General features: G+C 52.3%; 1 protein-coding gene across 2 annotated transcripts in view; it reads right to left on the bottom strand.

Moving 5' to 3' along the window:
* The window catches only part of MAPKAPK2 (MAPK activated protein kinase 2), a 44,448-nt gene that overhangs the window by 34,460 nt on the left and 1,732 nt on the right, over positions 1 to 8,256 (bottom strand). The gene's annotated exons all lie outside the window — the stretch shown is intronic.

Genomic DNA, 8,256 nt, shown 5'->3' on the forward strand with positions numbered 1-8,256 from the left:
TCAGAGTCAGCTAAATGTTTCGGCTGCCCCCCTCGCCACCCCCCTACTCTCCATCCCTTCTTTCTCTAATTACACACCTCTAACTCAATTTTATGTTCTTTTTAAAAATCTAAGGCAAGGTAACAAAAACAAGTCCACGAAATCAGAAGGGTCAAGGGCGCTCTCACCCCTCATCCTCCTCCCTAGGAGCACAGGGGACTAATGCCCTGCCAGGGGAGGGGGACATGAAGGTAGGAAACCCCTGAGAATCCCACGTGGGCTCTAGTGGAAAGAAAGGATGTGACGCTTGGGAGGCCGGCAGTCAGAGGGAATAACAAAGCTTCCGGGTTTCTGTAAACATGAGCATTTACAAAGCAAGCTACCAGGTACACTCACTCTGTCCCCGTGGCCTTCTGCCTTTCAGAGACCTGGGTGCCTGGAAACACAGAGGCACCACGAAGGCCACAAGATGTCCCTGCCACCCTCCCCAGCACAACAAAGTAGACAGGGTCCTCCAAGTTCCAAGGCCCCTGTGGCCTCCGCACCGGTCCACCTGCATTCCTAGGATGCTGTGCGTTCCACACTTGTGGCCTCCGATGCCCAGGGCTCCCCCTTTACTCCCCTGCCCCCACAGTGCTCTCGCCTCTACAGAAGTCGGGCCTGTCGGGCAACCTGCAGATTCTTCACTTAGAGAGGCTCCCCTTCCCCAGCTCCTGTGAAGCCTGGCCTTTGGAATCTACAAGGCTTCCTCTAAGAATTACAGAAGCCAGAGAAGGAGGCCCGGGACAGAGAAGAGGGAGGGTATGGTGACTCCAAGGACAGGGGCTCCTTCTGTCAGAGTTAAAAATAAACTCTTAGCCATTTACACCCAACTCCTCCCTCCAGAAGCCAATGGGCCTTGGCAGATAAATCTCTCCTTGCAGAGGAAATGAGGCCCTGCAGGGACAGACGGGAGGAAGCAGTCCATGGAGACCTGGTCCAGTATGTAACTCTAGCTCAAGCCAGAGGGCCCCCCAGACCTGCCTCAGCTTCTATTACTCTTCCCCCAACACACCTTCTCCCAAACAAATCCCAATCCCAGAAAAAAGACACAGAATCCTTCTGTGTATGGTTAGTATCAACACCTGCCCAAGGATTAGAAAAATCAGTAAGAAGAGAGTGCCAAAGTCAAGCTAAAAGATATAGTCTGCCCAGTATCTACCAGTTAAGCAGGTACCCCAGCTCCCTGAGCCCCTTTCCTCACATCCTGTAGGTCTCCGGGATCCCCAGGCAGTAGGGCAAGAGGTCACCTCAATGGACCTCAGTGGACACCGATCAGCACCACCCCTGCCCTCACAGGAGGCAGAAGAGACCCGTGCTCTCTGTGACATCCTGCAGGTGGCAAAGCTGGGAGGGCCAGAGGGGCCATGGCCTGACTCAGGAGGGAGGCCCCGGGAGCCAGGGCCCAGTTATCCTTGGAAGCCGACAGGATGAGGTCACACTTCTGAATGTGGTAACCTGAAGCCCCACGCTGCAGGGGTGGAGAATATAGCTCAGCAGCAGGGCAGGAGTCCCAGGGCAGGGAGCGAGCTCAGTCACAGGGCAGTCGGGGTGAGGGCCTGGGGCAGCCTCAGGCAGAGCTCTCCTGCTGGCCTCCGTGTACCTTCTGCAGGGAGGCCTGCTTGCCGGTGCAGCCTGGAGGAAGCCGGAGCAGGAGGCAAGCAAGGGGGAAAGTCTAATTGACCCGGGGAACTTCTGCAACCTCCTCCCAGCCCTTCCCCTCACGGGGAAGAAGAAGCACGGTGGCTCCCCAGAGCCTTTGTACGCACTGCCCCTTCTCCCGTAGCCCGAGCTTGGGAGGTGGTGGGGGGCAGCTCACGTTTCCGAGCGCTGGGAGCAAACCGAGCCTGGTGCTGCTTCGGGTATCGTATCTCACTCCCAGAGCTCAGAATCGTGAGTTGCCCCCCACCACCTCCCAAGCTCGGGCTACAAGAGAAGGGGGCAAATGGGGAGACCACAAGTGACAAGAGAGAGTGGGCTCGGCGGTGTTGCTGGCAGCCCTGGGGCAGACAGCAGGGCCGGGCTGTGTGGGGGGGACTGCAGCAGCGGCACGTTTATTTTTAGCTGTTGGGACGGAGGGGCTGAGTAACAGGTCGAGGCCCTGGGCGGGAGGCCAGGTTGCAAGTGTCCATCCAGTGTGTGGGCTGGGAGCCTAGAGATAACATGGATCGTCACAATGGCAGCAACATGACTGACTCAGTCACCTGCCACAGAAGGGTCGGGGGCAAGGCGCCCCATAAGAGCATGACGGTCGGTGGAGGAGCCCGCGGGGACCTGTCAGTAGGTCCCCTTCACCTTTGCTTTGGGTTCAGAAGAAGAATCAGTGGAGAGAAGCCAAGCAGAGAGAAGGCATCAGCCATACAGCTCCCTTTGTCACCCGCAACTTGTCTGAGACAGAAAAGGCTTCGAGTGGTGGCCACATAGCTTCCGCCTTTGGTCACCACTCCTCACCTTCCAGATGAGTGCTGGATGGACACGGGCCATGGAGATGCCTGGAAACGTCCCTCAAGAGTAAGATGCCCTTTCATATGACCCTTTGGGACGGCTCATGTTCCTAGCAGAATAAACACACAGCTTGGCCCGTCTTGGAGGGAACATGAGTTACTGATGGGGGTTGACCTTGGGGCATGTCCCAGCCTCTCCCACCTGCCAGCTAGCACACAGCGATGTTTACTGGATCAGGAAATAAAGCCCCCCAAAGGGCACTGCCAGAGGCTCATCCCCCTTTCCACTTTGTCTCTTCTTCCTGGATCCAGCCACATATGATGGCCTAGAGCACAGGACGCCATGGTCCAAAGCTCCAGGGCTGAAACGACTGTTTTAGCATTTAGTGAGCAGGAAGAAGAAGAAAGAGAACAGACCTCATCAGGCATCCCTCCCTCCTCCTGCTTCCTTAGACTTCTGATTTCCAGTCTTACCCAGCCCTAGGGGGTTGCTGAGTGGTACCTGGATGCAAATCCTAATTTCCTCGTCAGCTTTAGGAATCAGTCCCCAGCTCTCATCCCAGGACAGTCCCCAGCCCATACCGTATCTTTGGGTGAATTACAAGAAGGCACCCATGTGGATGGACCCAGCCACAAGCCAACGCGAAGGCTGACTAGCGAGCGGTAGGTTAGACTGCAGCCCTCACTTCCTCCCTCAGCTGGTGCCCCTGTGCAGGGCCCAGCCCGCACAACCGATCACAGCGGCCACGTCTGGCCCCACACCTCAAGTGGGGAAGAAGATGCAGACAGGGAACACAAAAGAATTCCGCATCTCTGCCTGGAGACACCGCTACACTAAGATTCTTCTAACTTCAAGGCAAGAACAGATTCACATCCCACTGAGTTATCTGGCCCATCCTCTCTGCCGAGGCGCGAGGTGCAACACTTTCCACGTCTTCACACAAAAGAAGTGACGGTTGGTCAGGGAGGACTGTTAATTAACTGGGCACAGGCTACCCTGGAGCCATCAAGGCCACACCAGGGGCATCCACTCTGGCTCAGACGCTGCTGATGGTCAGACACGGGGCTGGTCAGCAAGCCATCCGGCCAGCTCTTGGCCTCTTGCCCCCGGCACAGCCTTCCGCTACCCACCAATGCCAGTGCTCAGGAGCAATGGGTAGCCTGACCTCTGCCATGGGCACCCAAACCTGGAAAGTTTAACTGACCTACTGCAGGACACATGCCCAGTTAGCAGGGCATATAGCCTGGACCCCATGTTTGGCTTTCCCATCCGACACATAACAAATAATAACAGGCTCTTCTCTAAAAATATGCATCTGTATACATCTTAAAATACAAAATATCAGTATTCCTCTCAAGCCCAGAGAGGGTACAAAGTCTGATGTGGGTCACATACCTGGTTTACATCAAGCCGCCCAGTGGCGTGGCCCTTTCTCTTTACCAATGTCCCCATTTATGAGGTGACCTACGTAGGAAGACCTAGTGCCAAGAGCTCAGTTTTGTGCTGCCAGGTCTCTACTCCCAGCGCTACTCCCTCTAGCAACCAAAAAACCAAAGAAACCCAGACTCAGAGCAGGTCCCGGGGAACTGTGTCCCTGATGCTGATGCCAGGTAAGGCCTCGGACAGACCACTGAACCCCTCCGGACGGGCCTAGCCTCCCGCTCTGGTGGGATGGAAGGAGTCAAGAAAGATGCCGGGGAGTGTCAGCAGTAAGGTGCAATGATGCGTGGGTCTCTGTACCACCGGGCCTTAAACCATTACCAAGAGCACCTGCAGCCCCTTGGAACACAGCAGACACCAACCGTGCCCTGCCCGCCCACCTCCCTCTTGGACCCTGAAGCACCGCTGCAGACCAGGGAAGAGAGGAGAAAAGAGACCCCACATGACTTTGAAGGGCCTGCAGCAGAAGAGAGGACCTCAAACCAGTAGGGAAGAGTCCTGACTCAGAACACGCGAGGGCCTCTTGGGAACCGTGGAAAGGACTCAAATGCAGACGCCAGTGCCCTGTCCTTCCCCGCCCGTGGCTGACATTCCTCCTGGCAAGGCCGCCAAACATCCCTGGGATTTGCGGGTGACAGGAGCTTTGGCCCCTCCTCCAACCCCAGGATCTGGGCAGGGATCAAGTCTGCAGTCCTGAATCTTGGCTCCTCCAGGTCTCTCCCTGGATCCCTGCACCTGCTTCTTAAGGGAATCATCAACGGATGATGGGCCAACTCCTCTGGGCCCAAGCAGTCAAAACATCTTAATCATGAGTACCAGTGCCTTCATCCTCCTGAAAAGGAGCCCCTTCAATTCCCAGGCACCCACTGATATCTGGTCTCAAGGCCTGGGGGCTGCTCTTCCTTCCACTTCCATCAGCTACTGACCCCAGATCTTAGCTGGAGATTATTTTCAACTCCATCAAAGCCCGGAATTTACAAGTGAAAAAGGACCATGAGCCGACCCAACTTTGATCCTGCCTCAGTGGACACCAAGAGCCCTGGTGCAGTAAACAGGGACCAAGGCCCCAAGACGGGGAGGGCATCTCTGCAACCAGAAACTAGAACCTCCTAGCCCAAACCTCAGTGATCTGTCACCCTGCTTTACAACAGCCTGTTCGTTTACTTCACGCCCCTCAAGTACTTTGAAACCGGCTTTTAACACAAAACTAGGTCAGGGTCAATTCTGAGCCACTAGCCCTATATGCTCCCTGCCAACCTGATCTCCCCTCAGAGCCAGGGTCACCATCCCCTCTGGACAGATCTACTCATACCTCAGAGGCCCAGCAATGAGCCATCCATGGCTCCTTGGGTCCTCCCAGATTTCCCTTCTAAAGCTCTTCTGTTCCCAATCACATGATTTAACCTCCAGACCAGCAAAGGCTAGTAGAACCTTCTACAAGGATGAATATATTCTTCTGCACTATTCAGTTCAGCAGCCATTAACCACGTGCAGGCTACTGAACATTTGCAATGTGGCTAGCAACTGATTTCTAATTTGATTTAGCTTAATTAATTTTAACTTCAATAGCCATGCATGGGTATTGGCTGCCATACTGGAGCGTGCAAACCAAGTTTGTTAATTTTGCCTTCTCCAAATCGGTTTCTTGGCCCCCTAAATGTTAAGGCACTTTATAGGTCTGTCTCCTCCACACAAGTAAGCATACGATAGGATGCTCAGCAAACTGTTAACTACCTATAACCTCAATGGATATGAAAGAGGCTGATTTATTAGTCAAAGAAACTTTCCTCACCGTGTGATTCCATCCAGAGAACCCCATCTTGGGACACTGCCCCTCATGCAGCCACACTACCTATCTTGCTCCCCGCTCCCCGGGAGGTATACAGGATGATGTGAGCTGGAGAGGACGATGCCTGTACTTTGGGGCTGTGGGAGATCTGGTGGTTCCCTCTAACAGTGTTCAGACCAACCATGGGCAGTTCCGATGATCTCCCCCTCAGAACAACAAAGGAAGCCACACCGCAGTGACACGAGGTGACCTGGGGAAGGAGGACCACCGGAGAAAGGAAAGGAGAAGACATCACAGGACCTTGTTTTCTCTAATCCACGCAATGGAAAGATAAACAGAGATAAGGGAGGACAACATTCTATATTTTGTAAAGCAATAATGTGCTTCACCTAATCAGAGTCACACAGCAGAGAGGGACAACAGTGCCAGCTTTAATTAAATTTGTTCAGCTAATACCCAAGAGTCACCATGACACGGAGAAGCAGGAAGCAGCTGAGGAACCCCACGGGGAATACAACCAACCATTACACAAGTGGATTGGGACCAGGCGTCTGTATCAAAGAAATAGTTAATAGAATTCCCATGTTCTTATACAAAAAATAATACGTTAGATTTATATCAAACACGCCCTAAAAAGGGAGGGGGTGGTATACAAAAATTATTTTTAAAAAGCTTGTTGACCATATTTAAAATTCATGGAGCTGCTGAGTTGGTATGTAAGCTGCCCTTCCAACTTTGGGGGTTATTGCTGGGGAGGTAATACATACCCACCCGGCACCCCCTCGCCACCAGTCAAGGGGGTAAGAGAGTAGCTCCCTAGGCTGGAGCAGCAGCCAATCCCAGGTCCGAGTCTGCTGACGTCACTGCAGTTACAAAGTGGGAAGAGGCCTGAGACAGGGAGTCAGGCATCCTGGGTTCTAATCCTGCCTCTGCCAAGCGCGTGGCCATACTACCTCAAGCAAGTCTTTGCTCTGGGCCTTGGTTTTCGCAAATCTGCACGACGAGGGGGGGTAGATGCGATGACCTCTGAAGTCCCTTCCGACTCTGACGAAGTATGGGTATGACTCAGAACTTAGCAACAGCAGCCAGGAGAGATGGTGAGGTAAGGTCACAGCACGCACTAAAAGCACTGAAATGTTAGCTCTCTGAGGTGCAGGGAGAGAAGCAGCAAGGTGGCTTGGGGCTGCTTTTTTTTTTTTTTTTTTTTTGGAAAGCACTGATTTCACTTAAGAGGGTTAAGAGGTCACCAGACCACAGAGTGAGCAGGGCATCTGGGCATCTGCCACCCCCCATTAACTCTCAGAGCTGAGAAACAGCAGAGGTCAGAACCCCCATCCGAGGCCCTGCTCCAGCCCCACAGCTTCTGCCCCGAATCCCCAGGAATGGCCTAACGCTGTGTGGAGAGTGGAGATCCGATCCCTTTTTCCTCAGGCACCTACGGATGGGGCAATCCGTCCTAGCCGGCAGCATCTACCTCCCCTTGCTTCATAGTCAAAACGCTCCTGGTTTTGAAAATCATTTCACCACTCGGCACCGAAGGTTAATTTCACCAAGATTCAAGATCTAGAAATCTCTTTGGTGTGTGTCTCAGACAGGATTCACTGGGCCAGATTCCCCCTACAAGCTGTAATTATGTCTTAGCCAATATTTGGACATGGAAGTGCTGTTGACACTATCAGTCTCTGAATGTCTCATACCTTCTTTCTTCCTCTATTATTAAGTTTTTACATAAAGATGTGTGGGAATCTGCAATTTAACAGTTGAGCCAACTTACAAGATCTGGGAGCAGACTGCCTGTCAAAACAGACTGACTTCAATCTGCACCCACTTCCCACCCGAGAGGGATAAATTATGAGTGTTATTTAAAATGCTGCGGGATTTTTCCTTTCAAAACTAAAGCGGGGGGACATATCCAAATCTCTCTCCTATTAATTACAATCGCAGAAATCTGAATTACAAAAGAAATCTGAATTGCCACCCTAAAACATTTTAGAGTGGAGTTTTATGTGTCATTAAATAGAATAAAAAGAGGTTGAGAGCTTTTGTTCTCAAGTCTTTATGCAATATTCCAACTATCCAGGGGAATGAATGAACAGCCTTCGTCCCCAAACTGCTGATGGGTGAGGGCAGATGGCCTCTCGGAGGGATAGAAAACTCTCTCAGAAAGGGCGTCTGTCGCTTCCTCACCCGTACAAGTTAACTGTGGTCAAACAGCACTCGCTCAATTCCATTCCCCAAGGTCAGTGACACATTTAAACCACAGCTCCTACTCCGTGTCCCCAGTTGATTGTATGGGGAAAGGGGTCTAAGTCACAACAGCTAAAAGCCCACAGCAACAGCTTAGAGTAGAAACCAAAGAAATCTGACAGTGTTGGGACTAGCTGAAAGCTGTCCCCCAAGAGGATGAAAGCAGCAGGAAAATGATTTTAGAGGCCTGAAAATCTGGAAATTGCACATGGAATGCAAAGTGCCAGCCTTTTATTACATCGGATTATATATCCCAACAGTTCCGCCTATCACACCTATCTGAGTTGTATTAATAGCTGAAATACAGCTAGCTGAGG

Source organism: Panthera tigris, chromosome F3 (genome assembly GCF_018350195.1).
Source record: "Panthera tigris isolate Pti1 chromosome F3, P.tigris_Pti1_mat1.1, whole genome shotgun sequence".
Taxonomy (NCBI): Eukaryota; Metazoa; Chordata; class Mammalia; order Carnivora; family Felidae; genus Panthera; species Panthera tigris.